Here is a 26,877-nt window from a genome sequence, read left to right as displayed (position 1 = left end):
CCCTCAATGCAAACTCGCTGTTGCTACTAAATATTGAGGCACTTGTAGGAAGAACTGACAGAAGTGGAATTCCTAGATGCTAGATCGAATGGCATGAACATTCTAAACAGTTTTACTTATGCATTTAAAAACCCGGTTCGTAGGGCCCCGGCATCCGTGCTCAGCAGCAGGGACCGTCACCCCGTCAACCCTTCGGTATCAGCTCCATTTCCTGTTGCTGAGAGCAAACTACCACAGACTCGTGGCATAAAACCACACTCGTTCACCCTCTCACGGCTGCTGTAGACCGGAGTCCGGGCACAGCCGAACGGGGTCTTCCGTCCTAGGTCTCGGAAGGTGCGATCAGGGTGTGGGATGGCTGCATTCTCATCCGAGAAATGGCCTGGGGAAGAATCTGCTTCCGAGCCCTTTCAAATCGTTGGCCAAATTCATTTTCTCACAGCTGTAGCCCTCCCAACGGCTTTCTTGAGGCCAGCACGAGCCTCTCTGGCTTCGCCCTCCTTTCAGGGCTGCCAGACAACCAGGGCAGCTGATTTGGGACCTTAGTCCAAAACCTAATCACAGGTGTGAGGCCACGGGACCAAATCTTAGGATCTGCCTGCCACAATATCCAGTCCGGAAATGGAAATGCACTGTTGAATTAACTGGCATGTCCTTAAAAACCGACAAGTTATTGCATTTCCTATACTTTTGTCCATTAGCTACCCATTCTCCTCCAGGGCAGGGAACACAGTATCCAGAGCTCACACTATCAATGTTTCAATTTCTTTTAAAGTGAGAAGAGAAAAATGAATACAAACCAACATGGGTTATATTCATCTTTATACCAATGCAGTTGTAAAGAATAATTTTTCATCATTCGTTTAATGGAGGAAGGGTCCCCTGAAGGCCAAAGTGCCTTGGGCTGGGAAAGTCTGTGCTATTCGGGCCATAAGTGGACACCTCTGCCAGGAGCACCCTCCTCTCCATACCTTCAGGTTATGCCTCATTTTCCAGATTTTCTATTGTGATGATTTGAAATTTATAACCCCAGCACAGACTTTCCCCTAAATTCCACTCTAAACAGCCATCTGGCTCCTCAACACTCCGCTTGAAGGTCTGATACTGATCCAAAGTTGTGGATTCTCTGCCCAGTGTGCTCAAATGACCAATTCCTGAGACACCGGGTTTCAAAGAGAGAAAGAGCTTATTTCTGGATGTGAAGCAGGAGAGCAGACAGCCTGTGGGCCCAAAACCTGTCTCCGTGAACTGAGGCAATTTTGATAGTTTGATAGTATGAAAAGATGCGCAAGTTTTAGGATAATGAGCACAGTGGCCCCAGATGATTCAGTTGGAGGTGATCTAATTATTGAGCGTTCGCAGATTGATTACATGCTTAGTCACAGAACGTGTGTAAGAAAATGGCAGCCTTAACGTGATGATGGGCATGATTTCTAGAATTATAATGAGGTATAGGTGACTTGTAGGTTAAAGTCTAAGCTCCTGTGCATGTCAGGAGGGCCCATTTTGGTTAGATCCAGCTTTCTTTATCAGGATAGCTTTGGAATTGGGGTGGGTTAGTTCTGGGCTGACTTAAGGCCCTTCATTAATAAACAATGGGGCTGTCATAAGACTTTAAAGTTGAAAAACCGGATAAAAGGGGTACAAGTGTCAATTACAAGGTTTTTACAAGCATAAGGGCACAAAATAAAGGCTATACAATCATCAGAAATCAAGGCAGCTAGATTACAGTTCAGAGATTTCAGTTATTTCCTCTGTCTACTCTAATATACCAGAAAGTAAAAAGGAATATTTATATAATGATTCAGTAATTATCATCGTCCCCTAAATCCTAACTTCCCAGTTACAGGTCTAATGAGCATTTTAAATGTACCACGCCCCAAACCAAACTCCATGCTTCCCTGATCCCTGCTCGTCTCGTGGCCTTGTGCGTCTCGGTCACCAGCCCTCCATCCTTCCCCTTGCATGGGCTGCAACCTCATCGGTGTCCTGGACTCTCTGTTCATGTCCTGCTTGTCACTGGGCAGCAAGTCCTGCCAGTGTCACACTCGACTCACGGAGAACATGATCTGTTCTCAGCGCCTGATGGCACCTCCTGCAGTGATGGCTCCCCAGCCTCCCTGCCTCCACTCCACTCCCCGGTCCATTTCACCTCAGCAGCCAGGGGCATCCCATGGCATCTCCCTCTGCTGTTAACCTCTCAAGGCCCCCTGCTCCCTCAGGGTAAAAACCCAAGTCCACACCACAGACCGCAGGACCCAGTGGGCCCCTGTTCCCTGAGCTCATCGTCCACTGCTCTCCTCCTGCCTCTGCACCTGCTGCACACTCCGCCAGCTTCCCTCTTCCTCAGATCCCTGCCTGGCTCATCCCCTCACCTCCTTTGGTCTTTACTCAGACGTCAGCTTCACGGCGAGGCCTCTGTGACTTCCCTCTCTAAAACTGCAATGTCTCCTTACCCCTGGCCCTACGACACCCTGCAGCCTTCCCTGATTCATGTCCCTTCATAGTAGCTTCTTGTCGCCACCTACACACTTCTCTTTACTAACTGTTTGGCTGTTTTCCCTCTAGAACTAAGCTCTATGAGGGCAGGGGTTTGTGTCTGTCTCGTTCACTGCAGACACAGCAACCACAACAGTGCCTGGTACACATTAAGTACTTAAAGAATAGTTGTTCTTTGAAGACCAGACAATTGAATTATTGGACCCCATTTTCACTGCCCTCCTGTTCTAATTTGCTAATCTGCAAAACACCAGAGATGGATTGGCTTTTATAAAGAGAGTTTATTTAGTTACACATTTACAGTCTTAAGGCCATAAAGTGTCCAAGGTAATACATCAGCAATCGGGTACCTTCACTGCAGGATGGCCAGTGGTGTCTGGAAAACCTCTGTTAGCTGGGAAGGCATATGGCTGGCGTCTGCTCTGGAGTTCTGGTTTCAAAAAGGCTTCCTCCAAGGATGTTCCTCTCTAGGCTTCAGCTTCTCTCCAAAATGTCTCTCTTAGTTGCTCTTGGGGCGTTTGTCCTCTCTTAGCTTCTCTGGAGCAAGAGTCTGCTTTCAATGGCTGTCTTCAAACTGTCTCTCATCTGCAGCTCCTCTCTCAGCTCCTGTCCGTGCCTCAAAGTGTCCCTCTTGGCTGTAGCAAGCTCGTGCCTTCTGTCTGAGCTTATGTAGTGCTCCAGTAAACTGATCAAGGCCCACACTGAATGGGCAGGGCCACACCTCCACGGAAACTATGCAGAATTATCACCCACAGTTGGGTGGGGCACATCGCCATGGAAACACTCAAAGAATTACAATCTAATCAACACTAATATGTCTGCCCACACAAGATTACATCAAAGATAATGGCATTTTGGGGAACATAATACATTCAAACTGGCACAGCTCCCTAAAGGGGGATTTTACATCCTCACTTGTTTCCAGAGCTTCCCTAGGAGAGGGGATAGAGCACAGCAAGTCCAGCCACGCCACTGGCTTTGGCCACTGAAATGTGAGTGGAAGTGACACCTGCCACGTTGAAGCAGAAGCTTTACGAGTCTTAGTGTGCTTTTTCCTTCACTCTTTTCCTTTGTCCTGGATCAGCAGCCTGGATTCCAGAACTAAGATGACCCTGGAGCAGAGGCAAGCAGAACCAAAGCAGGTGCACGGGGGCACGTCTCCCGAAGAAATACAGCCCTGTTGTAGTAATCCACTGTGCTTTCAGGGTTGTTACTGCACCATAATCTACCAAAACCTTACCAATGCAGAAATATTCAACATGGATAAAAAGGAAAATGAAAAGAAAGTGAAAATGTAAGTGTGCATTAATATTTAGCATCTTCTACTGCCCACTCGCCCTGGCAGGGCCACCCTGCTGTCAGGCCACACCCAGGCTGGTTGGGTAAAGTCATGAACTGCTCTGGGGTGCAGGTGCTCAGAAGCAAGAGAAGAGAATGCGCTGGATGGCCTGTCAGGACACAGTCAGTTATTCCGCAGCAAGTGTAGCCATTAAAGAGTTCCTGTTGTTCCGAATGTGGAAATCTGCACCTTCTTTTCCATCTGAATCTTCTCCAACTCTGCCATTTCTTAGAATTCCTCAGAGCTAACAAAGGATGAGAATTCTCATCGCATGAAAAGGAATCCCATGAAAATTCTCTGCAGGCTGAGAAGCCCACGTAGGGCAGACCTCGAGTGCGTGAGCCCTGCTGAGTCAGACCTCCTCTTGGCATCTGCAGAAGGCGATTCGTGCCGCACTGCTTGCCACAGCAGCAGATGAGAGACCACCCAAGTGTCCACTGACAGGAAAGTGGCTGAAGACACGGGACAAAGAGGAGGAGGGCGATCACCACACAGTGTACTGGGAGGATTTCCGAGAGAGAGTGCCAACTCAAAAAAGCAAGTGCAGAGATGTGGGTGCATCATGTCACATTCTGTGTGAGGCAGGGTGGAATATGAATTCTTTCTCCTTTTCTGGGGTAACGACAATGTTCTAAAGTTGTGGCAGTGAATGCACAGCTATGCGATGACACTGTGAGCCACTGATGGTGCACTCTGGATGGACTGTACTGAGTATGAATAGATCTCAATAAAATTACATTAAAAAAGGAAAATAATAATTAAAAAGAAGAAGAAACGATACTCTGACATCAGCAAACACTTAGAGGCTAGCAAAAAATTTTAAAAATGAATGTAGGTAATGGCTAAGGTGACTCTTACTATGTATGAGGTTTAATAGCCAAATAATTTCCTTACCATTTTCTTATTGTGGAGCACTGAGCAATTTTTAGTATTATTTATGTAGTATATTCTGTTCCTTCACTAGCATAGGTGCTTGGAATACATCTTGTCATTTATGAAACTGAATTGAAGCCCAGAGAAATTAATGAACTTTTCCACGATCATCCACATTGCCAGGAGCTGAGCAAGATCCAACCCGAGGTTAATCCATTCTGATACCTGAGCAGATTTCATTACCCCTGTATTTGGCTTGATTCTACCTTTTCACTCTGGCACATAAGACTTCTTATACGTTTCCATGTTTCCCCTTTGATGTACATGATTTATTTGGAGTACAGTCTCAAATGTAATTGCCAGGTCAGATGATAATACAGTGACGGTTCTCCAAGTGATCTGATGGTTATTCCAGTGGATGGAGACGACGATATGGGAAGATGGAGACATGACAGAAAAACCCTGTGGCACTGAAAAGTCACCCATGATAGGGGCTCACCTTGCTCGTCTGTATTTGGAGGTCATAGTCCCTCCCTGACAAGTCTGCTGCATAGATTCAACTGGATATTTAGGTGAAGCACCTGAAATAGTGTATATAGCATGTTAACAACTCAGCCAATGAGGCTACCCTTAGGAAATAACCTAGAAGGCCAAATTAAAAAAAAAAATGTGGTACATAATGTTTTTTTGTGTGTGTGTAAGACAGAAGGGAATATGAACTCATTATCCTGATAAGGTTATTTTAGGATATGCAGGAGTATTTTAACATTTATAATTTGGCAGAGCTACAGCTTGGTGGAGTGCACTTTCCCTAACCTACCATCAGATGGTGCACTTGAGCCACCTCTTACTCTCAAGCCAGTCCCCCCCACCCCAACTTCATCTATGCACTTGGTGGAGTCCAAACCAGGTGGAAATCCAATCATTGCAACAGTTCTCCGTGTACACTGGGGACTGCCCGCCCTGTGGGAGGGCACCGGGACGTGCAGTCAGGAAGGGGGTCTGCTCCAGGATACAGTGGTCTCGGCAATTCCTGGGGTTGCAGGTGGACTGCTCAGGGGCTGTGGAGTTGTGCTTCTCAAATTCCAGCTCAAATGCCCTTCAGTCCTGATCTGCCATGTGCCCATGAGTCTCTGGGGTTGAGGAGGGGCTCCTGGCACTTCCACTTGGAGCCACTGCTTCTTGGTTGTGCATCCCATGGGCTTCCAGGGAGGCAGAGCGGTTGCGATCCCAAGCCCTCAGAATCCCAAGTTCCCTCACGGGAGCTCCTGGCCATGGGGCTGTGAAGGGCTACCTCTCCACCTGCTGGGATGGGTGCGTGGGGTGTGGAAAGCTGCCCTGTTCCATGCCTGTCTGCCAGCTCCAACTGCCTATCCCTGGTGGTGTTCCGGGCCAAATGCTCACCTGTCCTAAATGCAGTCTCTCGGCCTCTCCAGCCGGGTCCTCACCACAGTGTGTTGTGGAAGCCCCTTGGAACTGCGTTTGGGAGCATTTCTGCCTTTTATCTAGTGTTTCTCCTGGATGAATTTTGCTCTGCCTCTCCTAATCCACCATCTTCCTGGAAGTCCACAATTGATTTTTGTATGTTGATGTTGCACTCTGAAATTTTGCTGAATTTGTGTATTACCTATTGTACTTTTCTCAAGGATTCTTTCGCGTTTTCCATATATAGGGTCATGTTGTATGCAAACAGAGATAGTTTTACTTCCTCCTTTCCAATGTGGATACCTTTGATTTCTTTTTCTGGACTTACTGCTCTGGCTGGAACTTCTAGTACAATTTGAATAGCAGTGGAAAAAGTGGGCATCCTTGTTATTTTTCCTGATCTTAGGGGGAAAACTTCCACTTTCCTTCACTGAGTATGATGTTAGCTGTGGGTTTCATAAATGTCCTTTAGCATGCTGAGAGTTTTCTTCTATTCCTAGTTTTCTATGTATTTTAATCATGAAACAGTGTTGAATTTTATCAAAAGCCTTTTCTGAACCTACTGTGATAATCATGTGGGATTTTTAAATTCATTCTTTTTATGTGGTGTATTACAATGGTTGATTTTCAAATTTAACCACCCTGGCATTCTTGGGATGAATTCCACTTGGTTATGGAGTATACCTTTTTAATAAGCTGTAGGATTTTGATTGCTAGGGTTTAATAAGCTGTAGGATTTTGATTGCTAGGGTTTTGTTAAGGATTTTTATATCTATATTCATAAGGGATATTAGTCCATAATTTTCATTTCTTGTGTTGTCTTTATCTGCCTTTGGTATTAGGGTGGCCTTATAGAATGAATTAGGAATTTTTTGGAAGACTGAGAAGGATAGATGTTAATTCTTCTTTAAATGTTTGGCAGTGTTCACCAGTGAAGCCATCTGGTTCTTCACTTTATTTTGTTTGGAGGGTTTTGATTATTGATTCAATCTCTGAAATTATTAAAGGTCTGCTGAGGTTTCCTATTTATTCCTGAGTCAGTGTAGGTACTTTGTGTGTTTCTGGGAATTTGTCCATTTCATCTAGATTATCTAATTTTTTGGCTTACAATTGTTCTTAGTGTCTCTTATAATCGTTTTTAATTCAGTATGGCAAGTGGTGTCACCATTTTCATTTCTGATTTTAGTTATTTCCATATTTTCCATTTTTTTCTCTCAGTCTAGCTAAAAGTTCATTAATTTTATTGATATTTTCAAAAAACCAATTTTTAGTTTTATTGATTCTCTCAACTGTTTTTTCTATTCTCTTTTATTTATCTCCACTCTAATCTTAATTATTTCCTTCCCTCTGCTAAGTTTGGGCTTAAATTGCTCTTATTTTTCTAGTTCCTCAAGATGTGAAGTTAGATTATTGATTTGAGATCTTTCATCTTTTAATGCAGGGATTTATACTTATACATTTCCATCTGATCATTGCCTTTACTGCATCCCATGAGTTTTGGTATGCTTTATTTTCATTTTCATTCATCTCTAAGTATTTTCTCACTTCTTTTGGGATCTTTTCTTTAATCCATTGATTGCTTAAGAGTGTGTTGTTAATTTCCAAACATTTGTAAAATTTCCAATTTTCTTTGTTATTGATTTCTAGCTTCATTCTATTTTGGCCAGAGAAGATTCACTGTATGATTTCAATCCTCTTAAATTTATTAGGACTTGATTTGTGGCCTATTATATGACCTATCATGGAGACTGATCCATGTGCACTTAAGAATGGTATTCTGCTGTTGTTGGGTGAAGTGTTTATGTGTCTGTCAGATCTAGTAGCTTTATGTTTTGTTCAAGTCCTATCTTTCCTTATTGATCTTCTGCCTAGATGTTCTATCTAGTATGAAAGTGGTGTATTTTGAAGTCTCCAACTATTATTATAGAACTATTTCTCCCTTCAATTCTATCAATATTTGATTCATATATTTTGGGGCCAAGTTTGATATGTTTATGATGCTATATCTTCTCGTTGAATTGACCATTTTATCAACATATAATGTCCTTCTTTGTCTTTTGTAACAGCTTTTGACTTAAAGCCTATTTTGTCTGATATTAGTATAGCCACCCCAGCACTCTTCTAAAGATTACTATTCACATGGGATATTTTTCCCATACTTTCACTTTCAACATATTTGTGTCTTTGGGAAGACACTTGATGAGTTTAAGCAGGAGAATGACATGATCTGGTTTACATCTTTAAAGACTGGTCTGGATGAGTGTTGGCACATGGGTATGAACAGAAGAGGGACAAGAGTTAAAGCATTACTGTAGTCAATCACCTAAGAAGCAAAATGATTTGGAGTAGCTTGGGGCAATGGAAACAAAAAGAGACAGATTTGGTGCATATTTAAGGTAGACAAACTTGGTGAATGATTCAACATGGAGGTGGAGGGGCCCTTGGCTTCTGACGCAGGCAACTGGTTTGATGGTGTTGCCGTACATGGATAGGGAAAAGCTAGGGGGATGAGCAGGTGGGCGGTGGGAGTAAGACTCAGTTTTCAAAGATGACGACTGTTGAACGAGGAATGAACATTACCAGCACGTAGTTGGAGAAATGATGATTTCAGCAGTCAAAAGAGAATTTTCATTTCTACAACAGCCAGCTAGCTTCTCCTGGAGAATTCATAAAAAATCTTCATTGGAGTTCCCAGCTTGTGGCATGCCCTACAAAAATTGGACTTTGTGCTGGTTTGGATTTATTATATCCCCCACAAAAGCCATGTTTTTCAAAGCACTCTTGTGGGGACAGGATTATTAGTCTTTTGATTAGGTTGGGACCTTTGATTAGGTTGTTTCCATGGAGATGTGACCCATCCAACTGCAGGTGAGACTTTTTGATTAGGTCATTTCCAAGGAGACATGAACCCACCCAGTCAGGGTGGGTTTAAATTAGATCACTGGAATCCTTTAAGAGAGCTCACAGAGAGAAGGAGCTCAGACAAGCTGAGAGAGACATTTTGGAGAGAAGCTAAGATATGTAATACAGAGTTTGCCCCTGAGAGAAGCAAAGAGTCCACACAGACCCAGACACTTGGAGATGCAGACAGAAAGACATTTGAAGATGCTAAGTTAAGAGATGAAGCGCAGTTTGCCCCAGGTAAGCTAAGAGAGGTCTCCAGATGCTTAGAGAGAAACACCCTAGGAGAACAAGCATGGATGCACAGGAGCTGAGAGAACCTAAGAGAGACAGAAGCCCAGAGACATTTTGGAGAAATCCATTTTGAAACCAGAACCTGTAAGCAAAGGACCAGCAGACACCAGCCAAGTGCCTTCCCGGCTGACAGAGGTGTCCTGGATGCCATCGGTCTTTCTTCAGTGAGTGTCATCCTCTTGCTGATGCCTTAGTCTGGACACTTTCTTGGCCTTAGAACTGTAAATTTTCAATGTAATGAACCCCCTTTGTAAAAGCCAATCCATTTCTCGTACTGTGAACAGTTGATTGTATACCATGGATGATTGTATGGTATGTGAATATATTTCCATAAAACTGAATTTAAAAAAAAAACAAAACAATACTTTTCTGGTATTTTGCATAATGGGAACTCTAGCAAACTGGAACAGACTTGCCCATACCCACAGCCATGTAAGACAACTCTTATAAAGATTTCATAATAATTACATATATCTCCTGTTGGTTCTATTTCCCTAGAGAATCCTGACTAATACAAAAGAGTTAACCAGAATGCAGGGTATTACTGCTTTAGAGTCATACGGTCCTGAAAATGGGAAGATTCACCAGGGATGATCTCTGTCCCTCCACATTCAGAAAAGACTTAGACTGTGAGGCTCATTTAGAGAAGCAGGGGAAGAAACAATAGAGATGGGTAGAACAAATGGCCCCCGAGGAAACACTGATTCAGGAGAGTCTTCAAAAATGATGGATTTGTGGATTAAACTCTCTACTCAAAAGTCACTGATTGGCTGAATAGATAAAAAAGCATTACCCAACTATAAGCTGCTTACAAGAGACACCTTAAATTCAGACTCATGGATAGGCTGAAAGTGAAAGAATGGAAAAAATATATACTATGCAAATAGTAACCAAAAGAGTGCTGGGGTAGCTATACTAAGATCAGATAAAAGAGACTTTAAGTCAAAAACAGTTATGAGGGGCAAAGAAGGCCACTATATACTGTTAATGGTGCCAATTCCATAAGAAGATATAAAAATTATACATGCACCTAATGGCAAAGCCGCTAAATATATGAAGCAAATATTGACAGATTGGAAGGGACAAATAGATGGTTCTACATTAATAATAAAATTCAATACACTGATTTCAATAATAGAATGTCTCAACAGAGGATCAATAGAAAGTAGAAGACTTGAATGTTACTAAAAACCAACTAGATTATAATAGATATATATAGGACACTACACCCAATAGCAGTGGAATACACATCTTAAGTGCACATGGATCAATCTCCAGGATATATCATATGTTAGGTCACGAAACAAGTCTTAATAAATTTAAAAATATCAAAATCATAAAATATATTTTCTCCAACCACAATGGAATGAAGCTAGAAATAAATAACAGGGAGAGAATAGGAAAATTCACAAATATATGGAAATAAAACAATGCATTCAAACAACCAATGGGTCAAAGAAGAAATCACAAGGGAAATAAGAACATATCTTGAGGTGAATGAAAACAAAAACACAAAGTACCAAAATTTATGGGATGCAGCAAAGGCAGTACTGAGAGGGAAATTTATAGATATAAATGCTTACATTAAAAAAGAAAAAAGACCTCAAATCAAAGACCTAACCTGAAAAGTGGAAGAGCTAGAAAAGGAAGAGCAAACTAAACACAAAGCGAGCAAAAGGAAGGAATTAACAAAGATTAGAGCAGACATAAATGAAATAAGAGAATTTAAAAACAATAGAATCAACAAAACCAAAATTGGTTCTTTGAAAAGATCAATAGAATTGACAAGTACTTAGCTAGACTGAAAAAGAACAAAAGAGAGAGGAATGACTAAATATCAACTAAAATCGGAAATGAAAGGGGGACATTACTAATGACCCCACAGAAATAAAAAAGGACTATAAGAATATACTATGAACAACTGTATGCCAATAAATTAGATAACTTAAATGAAATAGATAACTTCCCAGAAAAACACAAATTATCTACACTGGCTCAAGAAGAAAAATTGAAGATCTCAACAGACCAATAACAAGTAAAGAGTGAGTTCATAATAAAAAACTTCGCAACAAAGTAAAGCCCAGGACCAGCTGGATTCACTGATGAATTTTACCAAACACTGCAAGAAGAATTAACACCCAGTACTGCTCAAACTCATCAAAAAAATATAGAAGGGAACACTTTTTAACTCATTCTATGAGGCCAACTTCACCCTATATATGAAAGCCAGATAAAGATACCACAAGAAAAGAAAATTACAGACCAATATTCCTCATGAATATAGATGCAAAATACTCAACAAAATACTATCAAACTAAAGCCAAAAGCACATTAAAATAATTGTACATCATGATTAAATGGGATTTATCCCAGTGATGGGAAAATCAATGTAATACACCACATTAATAGAATGAAGAGGAAAAACATGTGGTCATCTCAATTGATGCAGAAAAGGCATTTTACAAAATCCAGTACCCTTTCTTGATAAAAACACTTAGAAAACTAGGAATAGAAGGAAACATCCTCAACATGCTAAAAAGTATTGTATTAGTTAGGGTTCTCTAGGGAAACAGAATCAATGAGAGGTGTCTATGACTATAAAATAAATAAAAGTGACTCACACAACTGTGGGTATGCATGAGTCCAAATTCTGTAGGGCAGTCAGCAAACTGTCAACTCCAAGGAAGATATCTGATGAACTCCTCAGGAAATGAACTGGGATCTTCGACAAATGTGTTCGATGAACTCCTCAGGAAACAAACCGGCAATGTCAACGAACTCCTCAGGAAATGAACTGGGATCTTCGACAAACGTGTTCGATGAGCTCCTCAGGAAACAAACCGGCAACATCAACAAACTCCTCAGGAAATGCTTCGCTGGGCAGCCGAAGAGGAAGTGAAGGTCCTCTATCTGTCTTGCTTATAAGTCTTCAACTGATTGGTTGGATTAAATCCAGCCAATTGCATTCTCTCATTGTGGAAGACACGCCCTTTGGTGAGTCATCAGTCACAGCTGCAGTCAACTGACTGATGATTTAATAAACCAGCCTGTTGGTTTATTAACCAGCCACAAACGTCCTTGCAGCAATTGTTAGGCCAGTGCTTGCTTGACTAGACAGCTGGGTACTATCACCTGGCCAAGTTGACACATGAACCTAACCATCACAAGTATATATGAAAAACCTATAGCTAACATCATATTCAATGGTGAAAGACTGAAAGCCTTCTCTCTAAGATTGGGAACAAGACAATGATGCCTGCTGACACCACTGTTATTCAACATTGTGCTGGAAGTTCTGGCCAGAGCAATTAGGCAAGAAAAAAATAAAAACAATCCAAATTGTAAAGAAAGTAGTAAAATTTTTCTTATTTCAGGTGACATGGTCCTGTATATAGGAAATCCAAAAAAATCTACAACAAAAGTACTAGGGCTAATAAGTGAATTTAGCAAAGTGGTGGGGTACAAGATCAACACGCAAAAACCAGTAGTGTTTCTATATACTATTAATGAACAATCTGAAGAGGAAATTAAGAAAAAAATTCACTTACAATAGCAACTAAAAGAAGCAAATAAGTTTGGTCAATGATGTAAAGGACTTATACACAGAAAAACACAAAACATTACCAAAATAAATCAAAGACCTAAGTAAATAGAAGAACAAACCATGCTAATGGATTGGAAGACTAAATATTATCAGGATATCAGTCCTACCCAAAGCAATTTACGGATTCAATGAAACCCCAATCAAAATTACAACAGCCTTCTTTGCAGATAATGGAAAATCCAATCATCAAATTCATATGGAAGAGTAAGGATCCCCAAATAGCCAAAAAAAAAATCTTTAAAAAGAATGAAGTTGGAGGACTCAAGCTTCCTAATTTTACAACTTACTACAAAGCTGCAGTGGTCAAAACAGCATGGTACTGGCACAAGAACATACTTATGGACAAACAGAATCACAGTGAAAGTTCAGAAATGGACCTTCACATCTATGGTCAATTGATTTTTGACAAGGGTATCAATACACTCAATTGGGAGAGAACAGTGTCTTCAACCAATGTGCTGGGAAAAACTGATACCCATATGCAAAAGAATAAAGGTAGCCTCTATCTCACGCCATATACAAAAATTAACTCAAAATGGACTGTTGTGTTTCAAAAAAGAGGACTGTGGTGGTTTGGATTTATGTACTCCAGAAAAACATATTCTTAAATTTAACACACTTCTGTGGGTGTGAACTCTTGTAAATAGGACCTCGTGATGAAGTTACGTCAGCTAAGGTATTGCCCAGCTAAATCAAATGGGTCTTATTCTCATTACTGAAGGCCTAACAGGGAAGTTCACAGAGAGAGGGAAAGCCAAGGAGAGCAGCCGGAAGCTGAATGTCAAAGGAACCTGCAAGAGAAAGGAGAAGCCAGGAGAGGCCACATACGCCTTGCCATGTGACAGAAACGCCAAGGACCAAGGATTATCGGTAACCAGCCCCAGAACGTCACAGTCTTCTGGGAGAAAGCAACACCTTGATGATGCCTTGATTTTGGACTTCTTCTAGCCTCAAAACCAGGAGCCAATAAATTTCCGTTGTTTAATTCAACTCATTGCATGGTATTTGCTTTAGCAGCCAGAAAACTAAAACATGGATGAAAGATCTAAATATAAGAACCAAAACTATTAAATTCCCAGAAGAAAATAAAGGGAAGCACCTGCAGAACCTTGATTTAGACAATAGCTTCTTAGACATTACACCAAAAGCACAAACAAATAAGTCAATGGAACTTCATAAAAATAAAAACAAAAATAACAAGTGTTGGAGAGGATACAGGGAAATTGGAATCCTCATGAATTATTGGTGGGAATATAAAATGGGCAACCACTGTGGAAAAGTTTGGCAGTTCCTTAGAAAGTAAAATATAGAATTACCATATAGCCTGGCAATTTCGCTCATAGGTATATGTCTAAAGAAATTGAAAACAGGGACTCAGATATTGGCACACCAATGTTTACAGTGGCATTTTTCACAATTGACTGAAGACAGAAGCAACCCAAGTATCTGAAGTGGGGTCCCTTTCCCTTAATCCTAAAACATCTGAAAAGCAACAGTGTTATGTAAACGGCATTGGGCCATGGGGAGGGGGGAGTGAGACTGGGCCTGTACCAGTTAAAGGAAGCAAAACTACCATTTAGGGGAGGCAAAGCTGCGGTTGCACGCATCAGCCAAGCGTAACCCTTTTAACAATAACTGCTCCAGGTCCAAGTGAAACTTTTTGTAACCCTTTAATAATCAATAGCTGCTCCAGTTCCAAGTGAAGCTCTTTGTAAGATTGTTTTTGTGAACTCTTTGTGAAATTGTTTTTGTGATCAAGAGCTAACTGCCAACTCTGCTTCTGTTAGAATAGCTTGCTTGCTTGTGTTTCTAGGATATGGTTTCTGTCTATATAAGGCACCAGCACACACAGGTGGGGGCTGCTTGCTGAACTCCCTGTGCGGAGTGAGAGATGGCAGCCGCCGGCTAGCTGGCTAATAAAGGCTCTTTAAATTCAGTTTGGCTGTCTCGTACTTTAACTCGTGGGCACCGTAACAGCATCCATCAGCATCTGAATTGATAAACAAAATGTGGTATATACATACGAAGGAATATTACTCAGCTGTGAAAAGGAACAAAATTCTGATACATGTGACAACATGGATGAACCTTGAAGACAAGGGTCACAAATAATTCAGTCACAAAAGGACAAATATTGTATGATCCCACTTCTATGAAATAATTACAATATGCAAATTGATAAGAGTCAGAAACTGGAATACAGATTACCAGGGGCCAGTGTGGGGTAGGGAATGAGGAGTGAACATTTAATTGGTGCAGAATTTCTGTTGGGGTCATGGAAAAGTTTTAGTAATATAGAGTGGTGATGGTAACACAAATTGTGAATGTAATTAACATCACTAAATCATATATCTGAATTGCTTAAAAGGGGAAATTTAAGGGGGTTTATAAATTTAAAAAAACACATAGGATTGCACAATACAAACAGTTAACCCTAATGTAAACTGCAGACTATAATTTATAGTACAATCATAATATTTTTCTCATCAATTGTAAAAAAGTACCACACTAGGGCAAAATGTTAAAAATGAGCTCAGGAGATGCGAACTATATATTTGCTGCATGAATGTTCTGTAAACCTACAACTCTAATAAAAAGTTTAAAAAATAGTGGATTTGGGGAAAAGTTAATTTGAGCTTAAACCTTCTTCCACTATACACTTTTCCTACCAGCAGACATCGCCACACACGTGATGCACTGTAAAAGACTGCTCAGGTTTATTCAATTCTCATAAAATGAGACTGAGAAAAATGCCCTGTTAATGATTATACAAATGCTTTCATCCAAAACACTCAAATAAAGCCCTACAAATTTAATGTATGCAGTAAATCCTTTAAATTGGTATAAACCTCTGTAGATGTAAGATAATTCATATAGAGAGCTCATTTAAATGTAAAGATTTTGTGAAAGTCAGTCTAGAGTTTCTACTGTCTTTGGTTCAAGAGAACTCACACGTGACAAACCCTACGGCTCTAATGAAAATGAGAAACTCCTCAATCAGATACACTTTCTGACATCAAAGAAGCCATACTGGGTAGAGAACATATAAATGTAATGTGTGTGGAGAAATATTTAAACATAGCTCAGCCCTTTTTGAGATGAACAATGTCACTCAGAAGACAAACCCTATAAATGTATTCAATGTGAGAACTTATTTACTTGGAAAAACTGCCTTTTTGTACATTTAAGAACTCCTACTTCAGAAAAACCAGTAAATGCAATCACTATGGAAAAAGCTGTAGGCACAAATAACCTCTTACCTAGCAAGAATTTGTACTGGTGAGAAACCCTATATTTGCAGTAAACTCAGGAAATTCTTTTCGAGGAGTGATCGCTTTCTTCTACATCTAAGAACTCAAGAAGGAGACAAACCCTATGAATGTGATCCTTGAGGGACAGATATCATGCTTTGCTCCTTCCTTACTCAATATCACATGAGACACACTGGAGAGAACCCACTGTAGTCACTGTGGAAAATGCATCAGACATGGGTCAGCTCTTATGATTAGACGTCAGAGAACTCATACTGGGGAAACACATACATGTAACCGGTACAGAAGAACTTTCAGCGGGTGTTCTCACCCTATTCGACACGGAGGACTCATGCTGAGAGCACTCTGAACGGGGTGAATGTTGGTAAGCTTTAAACCATGGCTGTCATCTAATCTGACACCACAAAACTCATACAGTTTAGAGACTCATTGAACACAATCAATATGGAGAAGCTAACAGTTGGGATTCCATTTTATTTGACATCAGACATAAAACATAAGGTAGGCAAAAGCTGCAAATTATTTTTGACCCAATAAGGTACTCAATTGTGCCAGTGTGGAAATATTATGTCCCCCAGAAAAAGCTATTTTCTTTAATGCAAACTTGTGGGGGCTGATGTATTCAGCATTGATTAGGTTGGAAACTTTTGATTGTTTCCATGGAGATGTGACCCACCCAACTCTGAATGATACCTTTGGTTATGGTGTGACCTCTGATTGAATGGAGGTGTGGCCCTACCCAATCAGTGTGGGCCTTGATTAGTTCATTGGGGTCTTATAAAGGGGCTCACAAATATAAGGACCTCAGAGCTGCAGCTGAGACAGACATTTTGAAGATGGCCATTGGAAGCTGACACAGACATTTTGGAGAACGCCATTTTGAAACGCAACCTGAGAGCAAGCAGATGCCAGCCACATGCCTTCCCAGGTAACAGAGGTTTTCCAGATGTTAATAGCCTTTCTCCAGTGAAGGTACCTGATTGCTAATGCCTTACCTTGGGCACTTTATGGCCTTAAGACTGTAACTGTGTAACCAAATAAACCCACTTCATAAAAGCCAATCCATTTCTGGTGTTTTGCAAAATTAGCAAACTGGAACACTGTTCTAGTTTGCTAATGCTGCCAAATGCAAAACATCAGAAATGGATTGGCTTTTATAAAAAAGCCATGTTACATCTCCATGGAAACACTCAAAGAATTACAATGTAATTAACCCTGATAGGTCTGCCCACACAAGATTACATCAAAGATAATGGTGTTTGGGGGGACATAATACATTCAAACCGGCACAAACACCAATGTAAGAAGATTTTGCCCTTGTGGCTCCCTGCAGTCACAGATGAACTGGTATGCACAGTTATGTTCTACAGATGCCCTTCATTTGCCATAGAAACATTATTTAACAGGAGTTAAGTTCTAGGCCTGACGGACAACACTTTATAGAAGTGATTGCTATAGATAATCAAACGTGAATATTACCAATGACAACAGCATTACCCATCTGTCTATGACAAGTAAGGATTAGGAAACCACCAACATTGAAGTTTTGTGCCAAGTTCATCCATCTTTCAACATCACAGGAATCCATGTGTGCCCATTTGTATGTTTATGTCCCCCAGAAAAAGCCATATTCTTTAATGCATTCTTGTGGGGGCAGACATATTAGTGTGGATTGGATTGGAACCTATTGGTTCAGGGTCGATGGAGATGCGCCCCAATCAACTGTAGGTGATCACTCTGGATAATTTCCATGGTGGTATGGCCCCGCTCATCAGTGGGGGCCTTGTTTAGTTTACTGGAGCACTATATAAGCTCACAGAAGGAGCTCACAGCTAGCTGGAGCTGAGACAGACACTTTGAAGACGGCCGTTGGAAGCTGGTGCAGACATTTTGGAGAACGCCATTTTGAAACACAACCTGGGAACTAGCAGACGCCAGCCACGTGCCTTCCCAGCTAACAGAGGTTTTCCAGATGCCAATGGCTTTCTCCAGTGAAGGTACCTTTGTTTATGGACACTTTATGGCCTTAAGACTGTAACTGTGTAACCAAATAAACTCCCTTTTATAAAAGCCAATCCATTTCTAGTGTTTTGCAATTCAACAGCATTAGCAAACCAGAACTCCATGTAAACTTTATTTTGTAATATTCATAGGAGAGGACTGAAGGATATGCCACCCATCTTTTCTGCATAATCCAAATGTCATTTTGAACAAACCAGAGAGCTATATATGAACTCAGCAATGTTTGACCATTGGCATTTTACAACTTTCTTGAAAAGAGGAATTTTAAAAAAAGCTGGGTGCATCTTCACACTTCAAGAGCTATAGTCAGTGCCAGGCAGGATTTTAAAAAGCCATGTCCAAACAAAACATTATGAAACATCCATATTCCAGGGTGATGTGTGCCTCACAAGCTGCAGCTAAAACTCCTTCCTAATGTCGGATGGTCCACACCACATTGGCTCTCTCATTTGAAAGCCTGGATGCTAGAAGACATTGAGCAAGTAAGGGTTCCAGAAACAAAAGGACTGACCTTAGAATTTTATTCTTAAAAAATAATCATTCATGTGTGATGGGAAAATAAACATTTTCAGACTTGCATGATTCAAAAATATAACTCAACTATACTCCTGATACTCCTGGAAAAAATTCCTCAAGTGAGAACTACGGGTGTAAAAGAATGTTTATAGAAGCTCTAGGCCTAAGAGTAAAAAACCGAATACAGTTCAATGGTCCATCAATAAGAGGATGGGCAAACAACATGTGGAACATCCACACAATGGAATCCTACTCAGAAAACAAAACCTATTGATACATGCAATAACTTGGATGACTCTCAAAAACATTACATTCAGTGAAAGAAGCCAGACACTAAAAACTACAGACCATATAATTTCATTTACATGACGTTTAAGAACAGGCAAAACTAGTTAATAGTGATAATCAGAATAGTGGTCACTTCTGGAGGGGGGGTGGTGGTGGTGATATTGCCCAGGAAGGGGTATGAGGTTCTGGAACTATATTATACCTTACTGTGCACGATGGATACAAAGGTGTCCATATATAAAACTTCAGCGAGCTGTACAATTAAAATCAGGACACTGGATGCCTATACACACACAAAGAAAAAACAGTAGATCTGCCACTGCCCTTGTAAGGAGTCAGCACGCTTTCACCTGTCAGTAGCAGCAACCCCACCTCAAACTAACTAATAATGTCAGAGGATATTTTCATTCACATGCCTGGAGAGTTAACAAGATGGTCCAGTTTCAGGTTCGCTTTGATCTAACAATTCAACAATGTCTCCAAGCACTCAGGTTCTTTTCATCCTTCCCCTTGGCCTTCTGCAATGTTGCTTTTCCTTAAGCTGGCGCCCTTTTGACAACCACATGGCTGTCAAAGAGGTTCAGCCTCTTTTAATATGCCTCCTTAGCCTCCTTCAAGGGACTCTGTTCTCTGTATTAGTTTCCTGTGGTTGCTGTGACAAATCACTACAAACATGGCTGCTTAAAACAACAGAAATTTAGTCTCTCTCAGCTGAGCCGGGATCAGTGGGCCATGGTAAGAGTGCTGTGGGGCTGCACTCCGTCTGAAGGCTCTGCAGGAGGGTCCCTTCCTCACCTCTTCCAGCTTCTGGATGGTGGCTGTGTCGCTGCAATCTCCGTTTCTGTGGTCACGTTTCTCCTCCTGTGGCACATCTACCTCGGCCTTCTTCTCAGTGCACGGGGCTGCTCCCTCAAGGAGTCAAGGCGGCAGCGACCGGGAGCAGCACCGGAGCCTGAGCCGCCGGCCGGACACCAGGAAACGGACAAGAGGCTCCGGACCCGGGTGAAGGCTCACAAAGGCCTCTGGGATTATGCTCCGAAGAACCAGCAGATAGAATGCCCAAGTGACTGAAGAAAATGGGTGCTAAGGCATCTAACCATCCTCATTCACATTCCCTGAGGAGAGGGGAGATTCACAAGCCCAACAGACTTTCATAGAACATCATCCTCTTCTCAGCAAGTCTACGGTTGAGAATCAAAATTATCTAGCCTTGACCATGGGCATGAGAAATCACAAGACAAAAAAAGTGAGAACCTCTGGCCTTGCCACTCTCTAAAAAGTTTATTAAGTATTGAAACTCTCATAGATCTGCTGATCACGCAAGCAGATGCAAGATCTCTCTGGGTGGGACTAGAGATGTCAAGGCTTCAGTAAAGGAATACGAGTGACCTCAGCCTTAATGGAGCTTTCTCTATAAGCCAATTTCGCTAGACCAGAAGCTGGGACACTGCAGAAAGATATGGCGGATTTTTATTAGTACAGGTATTGTACTGAAGTAGACTTAATATTTCAAGAAACTTGTTTTCCTGTTCATCGTGCCATTTTGGCAGCAAGGTAACCATTTTTTAAAACACTGCTTTCTTCCTCGCCTAAGTATGGAGCAGAGAAAATAATGGACATCACTGCAGCTGGTCTAGCTATGCCCATGTTTTCTGCTTTGTTACATTACCTTTATACAGGCGTGTAGAACGGAGGACTCAAAGTTTCAAAATATCGATATCCTCATTAGGCTTGGAGAAGAATTTGGAAGACCAAATTCCCTCAATGTAGATACGCGTGGACTCTGATTACATGTGCTTTATGATGTCCTTAGTTTTTCAGAGTCTGAACTGGTTGAAGCTTTTGGTGGAAATCAGAACTGCTTAGATGAAGAGCTAAAATCTCACACAGCTATTATTTCAGCGTGGTTCCCATTTTTTTTTTGAAATTTATTACAAAGGAGGATATGGACTGGTAAAGAAATCACAGACTGAACTTTGAGGGCAGCCACAAGAATTATATTAGATGAGTCCACTATACCAAAAAAATATGCAGAAGTCCTGTCACACTGTGTACACCGATGTGCTGGGCCTCTCCGTATGCACTGCAGCCTCTCTGTGGGGCGTCTCAGTGACGTGCAGGCTCACGTCACAAGGAAGCCACACACGACTGGGGCAGAACCCGTGGCATTTCACCATACAGCACTGTTCTTGGAATTAAACATGCTTGCACAAGGTATGAAATTCTGATTTTTAAATCTTGATTTCCAGAATTACATATTTGTCTTCCAAATTGAAAATACAACTGATACATTGTATCCCCTATTCCCATGATACTGCTGATATTAGGGTTTATGACAGACATAACTTTTACATACTTTTTGTCTCATTTTCATGGGAGGGAGATATTTGCTCTCTTGGGGATGGATTTTAGAACATAAAGCTTAAGAGCTCAGGTTCTAGAACCAGAGAGACTGGGTTTGAAATCTTTTCTGCTGTGTCTTAACTTTTGACCTTAAGCAAGTCACTTAACTGCTCTAGTCTCCTGCTTTCTTATATAAGAAAAATAACCCTTTGAGGATTAAAAGAAATAATTAAAAGAACTGAATAGTGCCTGATACACAGTCATTTCAAAAACCAACTTTTTTTATGTTTTTAGAAAACAATTTTAATAATTATATTGATTAAACCCAGTACTAAACAGATTTTACAGATTTTTGCTGGATAATTAAATTAAGAGTTTCTTATAATTTTACAATTATAATAAGTTGTTGCATATACATCTTACCATCACACACATCAAACTTTTTTAATTATCTAACTATTCATCACTCTACAATCAGCTTTTCTGAGGAGCAGGACTGGAAGTAAAGAAAGATAGGGCCAGGGAGTTTTTGTTTTTAAAGTAATCTTTAAAGGTGATAATTTTCAAAGTAGGATTTAACAAGTAGAGAGCGGATAGCTTCTTGACTGTATTTGGGATTGCTCAGCCTCTGTGAACTCAGCTTTCTGCTTTTCTTTTTTACCCCTTTTCGTCAAGTGTGCATTTTCAATCCCTCACTACTAGGGCTAGGCTCATTCCTGGGAGTCATGTCCCACGTAGCCAGGGAGATTCATCCCCCTGGGAGTCATGTCCCTCATGGGAGGGAGGTTAATGAATTTATTGCTAAGTTGGGCTTAGAAAGAGAAAGGCCACATCTGAGCAACAAAGAGGGTCTCTAGAGGTGCCTCTTAGGCATAATTATAGGAAGGCTCAGCTTCCCATTTACAAGAGCAAGACTCAAGATCGAGGGCTTTAGTTATTAAGTAGGGGGTTCCTAATTTCACATAGCATACATTCTGCCCAAGATAAACAATCAGTATCTCACATTATCTTCACTTAGTTGTACAATCATCAGCACTCTCAATTTTAACCAATTATCATAACACAAAACATACTAGAGTTCTTATCAGCCTCTAATTATTCATCCCTAGTGTGCTCGCTTGGATGTATTATGTCCCCCAAAACACCATGTTCTTTGATGCAATCTTATGTGAACAGACGTTATTCGTGTTGATTAGGTTGGAACCTATTGATTGAGTGTTTCCATGGAGATGTGACTCAGTCAACTGTGGGCAAGAACTTTGGATAATTTCCATGGAGGTGTACCCCACCCATTCAGGGTAGGTCTGAATTAAATCACTGGAGCCATATAGAGCTGACAAACAGAAGGAACTCAGAGCAACTGAGAGTGACATTTTGGAGACAGCCATTGAAAGCAGACTTATGCTAGCCTGGAGTTTGCTCCAGAGAAGCTAAGAGAGAACAGAATGCCCCAAGAGCAACATTTTGGAGAACACCATTTTGAAATGCAACCTGGGAGCAAGCAGATGCCAGTCACGTGCTTTCCCAGCTAACAGAGGATTTCCGGATGCCAACACCCTTTCTCCAATGAAGGTACCCGATAGTTAATGCCTTACCTTGGACACTTATTGGCCTTAAGACTGTAACTGTGTAACCAAACAACCCCCCTTTATGAAAGCCAATCCATTTCTGGTGTTTTGGATAATGGCAGCATTAGCAAACCGGAACACCTAGTATTAGTGTAGTGCTAGTAAGATATTCCTATTAAATATAGTCTATAATACGTAATGGGTAGTTTTTCCATATACCACTCTGTTGTTAACTCTTTGTACCAGTGTCATACCTTAGGAATATATCGTGCAAACACTTCTTTATATTTGTAGTGCTCCTCTGTGGGTTGCAGGCCTTTAAACAACCACTTTTGATCATGTTTGCCTTCAATGCAGCACTGATACTGATAATCCCATTAATAAACCACCATCACCCCTGTCCATTCCCATATCTTTCAGTTCACCCTCATATCATGTCTGTACATATTAGGTTGTCATTCCCCCTTAACTAGCTTCTGTCTATCTCTAGGTCCCCTATATTCTACAATATAAGACACTGATTTTACATTGTTCAGAGAGTTCACATTAGTGGTAACATACAATCTCTCTCCTTTTGTGTCTGGCTTATTTCGCTCAGCATTATGTCTTCAAGGTTCATCCATGTTGCCATGTTTCAGGACCTCGTTCCTTCTTATTGCTGCATAGTATTCCACATTTTGTTTATCCATTCACCTGTTGAAGGACACTTGGATTGTTTCCATCTCTTGTGGCAATCGCAAACAATGCTGCTATGAATGTTGGTGTGCAAATGTCTGTTCTTGTCACTGCTTTCAGATTTTCTGGGTATATACCAAGAAGTGAAATTGCTGGATCGTAGGGGAACTTGATATCTAGTTTTTGAGGAACTGCCAAACTGTCTTCCATAGCAACTGTACCATTACACATTCCTACCAGGAATGAATAACAGTTTTCTCCACATCCTCTCCAGCATCTGTAGGTTCCTGTTTAATGGCAGCCATTCTTATTGGTGTGAGATGATATCTCATTGTGGTCTTGATTTGCATTTCCTTCATAGCTAATGAAGAACATTTTTTCATGTGTTTTTTAACCATTTGTATTTCCTCTTTAGAGAATGTCTTTTCATATCTTTTGCCCATTTTATAATTGGGCTGTTTGTACTATTGTTGCTGTTGTAGGATTTCTTTATATATGCAGGATATCAGTCTCTTATCAGATATATGGTGTGCCAGTTTAAATGTATTATGTCCCCCAAAATGCCATTATCTCTGATGCAATCTTGTGTGGGCAGATGTATTAGTGTTGATTGATTGTAATTCTTTGAGTGTTTCCATGGAGATGCGACCCACCCAACTGTAGGTGAAAACTGGATATTTCCATGGAGGTGTGGCCCTGCCCATTTGGCATAGGCCTTGATTAGTTTACTAGAGTACTATATAAGCTCAGGCAGAAGGAGTGAGCTTGCTACAGCCAAGCACAGGAGCTGAGAAAGGAGTTGAAGCTTACAGAGCAACATTTTAGAGATGGCCTTTAATAGCAGACTTTTGCTCCAGAGAAGCTAAGAGAGGACAAACACCCAAGAGCAACTAAGAGTGACATTTTTGAGGAGCTGCAACCTAGAGAGGATCATCCTGGGAGATACCCATTTTGAAACCAGAACTTTGGAGCAGTCACCAGCCACATGCCTTCCCAGCTAACAGAGGTTTTCCAGACACCACTGGCCACCCACCAGTGAAGGTACTTGATTGTTGATGACTTACCTTGGACACTTTATGGCCTTAAAACTGTTTAACTCTGTAACCAAATAAACCCCCTTTATAAAAGCCAATCCATTTCTGGTATTTTGCTTGATGGTAGCATTAGCAAACCGGAACATATGGTTTCCAAATATTTTCTCCCAATGTGTTGGCTGCCTCTTCAACTTTTTGACAAATTCCTTTGAGGTACAGAAGCTTTTGATTTTGAGGAGTTCCCATACTTTTTAAACTGTGAGCATACACAGCTTTGATTACAAATTTAGTTTCTTTTAAATAAAATAAAGATATGACTTCAATGCCCAGAAGAATCAGAGAGCTCTAGATGAGGTGACACTTCTAAAGAACTGTGTAATTTATTGTGTTATCTATCTGCAATATTAATTAATGAGATCATTCTTATAATTTTAGTTGCTTTTACTTTATCTCATTGGGTCATCCTGACAGCCTGTGAGTACAGTGAGGCTCAGAGATTAATAGTAGCCTTTTCCCAAACTTCTCAGTGAGGAAGGTGTGACCCATACTAGTTCTTCTGACTCTAAGTCTAGGAATTTTGTCCTGACGAGAGAAGGAAGTAATATGAGAAACAAGTTCCAGGAATAAGGGTGAAAGGCTGTGGCCTAGTCACAGGAACAAAACAGCAAACTAGTGACTGAAAAGTCAGCTCAAGGGAAGTCTCAGCCATGAGCCCGACTTCTTGCTGAACCACTTGGGCTGGGACTAAGCACATGTGTGGGGGCAGTGCGGGCTCAGATGGGTGGTTTAAAATGTGGAGGCAGGGACATGGTAAGTCATCAACCAGACTTTGCTTCAGAGCACTTAGCTAGGGAACACAGAGCTTTGAACTGTTTCAGCCATTCTTTCCTGAGTAGATGAGTGTTAATGAATTGGTCACTTGAGTTCTGGGCAGCCCAGCATCAGAACCTTCTTCCTAGTTTTGGGGAAGTCCTTACTGAAGGCAGAGACCACCTCCCAGTATAAAAGCCTAAAAGATACTTGCTTTCTTGTTCTTCACTGTGGTTGGGGCTTCAGCAGGTAGCCCGGGGCTCAGCCGAGCAGACACATCTACCCTGGACTCTGAATTGGGGGCTGGTGATGTAGAGGAGCCAGTGGGGCAGGAACATCTGGCGGAAAAGGAGTGGTCAGTGTGCCCGTGTTGTCGTCCACTGTGCAAGGGCAGAAGCACCAGCTCTTGCAGCCGGGGTCCCAGGGCAGCACAGGGTACTGTCCAGGATGCACCTGTGCGGTGGTCCTCACTCTGCAGCCCACCTTTGTTCCTGTGTGTTCTCTGACCCAGCTTCCAACCTTCTAGCAACTATATGGGCCAACAATATTCTTTCAAACAGATTCTGTTTCTCTTTAAGCCAGAGTTACTTTTTGTAGTTGCAGCTTAGAAGCCTGATTGATAACAGTATCTATATTAAAAAGACTAGTGCATAAAAATCCAAACTTCCCAAATAGGCGGCAAGATTGGAAAAGCCTCAGAAGAAGGGCCAGATGTTTGATCACTGTAACTTTTCACAATGACCTTGGACTACACTGGGTAAACAGCTGTTAAATAATTGAGTATAAATTAAAAGGTAACTTTTTGTCTTAAAGTAATTTTTTCACTTCAAAGTTTTACTTTAGGTTTCTTTAACTAGATGTTCTCATATAGAAACATCATTACAGAGAATAACTAAGGTTAAATAATTGGGAAGTCTAAAGCTAATATTAGTATTAACACCTCTCATAAATGGAATTTCAGGGAAACACTGCCAATTGAAAGTAAGGCAGCTCTGAAAATGTGAGAACAGTAAAGAGGATACATTATTAATTTACAGTTTTTTGAGGAAAAATCCACTTGTTACAAGAAGCCTGAGTTTTCTCATGAACTTTAACAACTCAGATGCCAGCCATAAGAATTTATGTTTCCAAGTAATAAATACTGTCAGCCTGAGAACAAAACAGCCCTGCATTAGCACCAGCATCCACACACATAATCCTACTGTAGGGCATTTTAAAGTAGACTTTACATTGCAGATTTTATTTTCCATCTTGATCAAAAAATGTATTTTTCAATCTCTAGAATATGAAATTTATGTATAACTTTAGCTCCAAAATGGACTCTGTAATGTACTGTCAGTATTTTTGGTCATAATGCATGAGATTATATTTAACTGAATTAAAAATCTAACAGAGAAACTTAACTGAAAGCAAT

General features: G+C 40.9%; 1 protein-coding gene and 1 pseudogene across 3 annotated transcripts in view; one reads left to right on the top strand and one right to left on the bottom strand.

Annotated features, from left to right (window-relative positions):
* Window positions 1-26,877, bottom strand: part of ZNF329 (zinc finger protein 329) — a 67,039-nt gene that overhangs the window by 24,205 nt on the left and 15,957 nt on the right. The window lies entirely within an intron of this gene.
* On the top strand, window positions 20,264-21,261 carry LOC119521813 (annotated as a pseudogene).

This window comes from Choloepus didactylus, chromosome 27 (assembly GCF_015220235.1).
Source record: "Choloepus didactylus isolate mChoDid1 chromosome 27, mChoDid1.pri, whole genome shotgun sequence".
NCBI classification, from domain to species: domain Eukaryota; kingdom Metazoa; phylum Chordata; class Mammalia; order Pilosa; family Megalonychidae; genus Choloepus; species Choloepus didactylus.
This window is presented reverse-complemented; position numbering and strand designations above follow the sequence as displayed.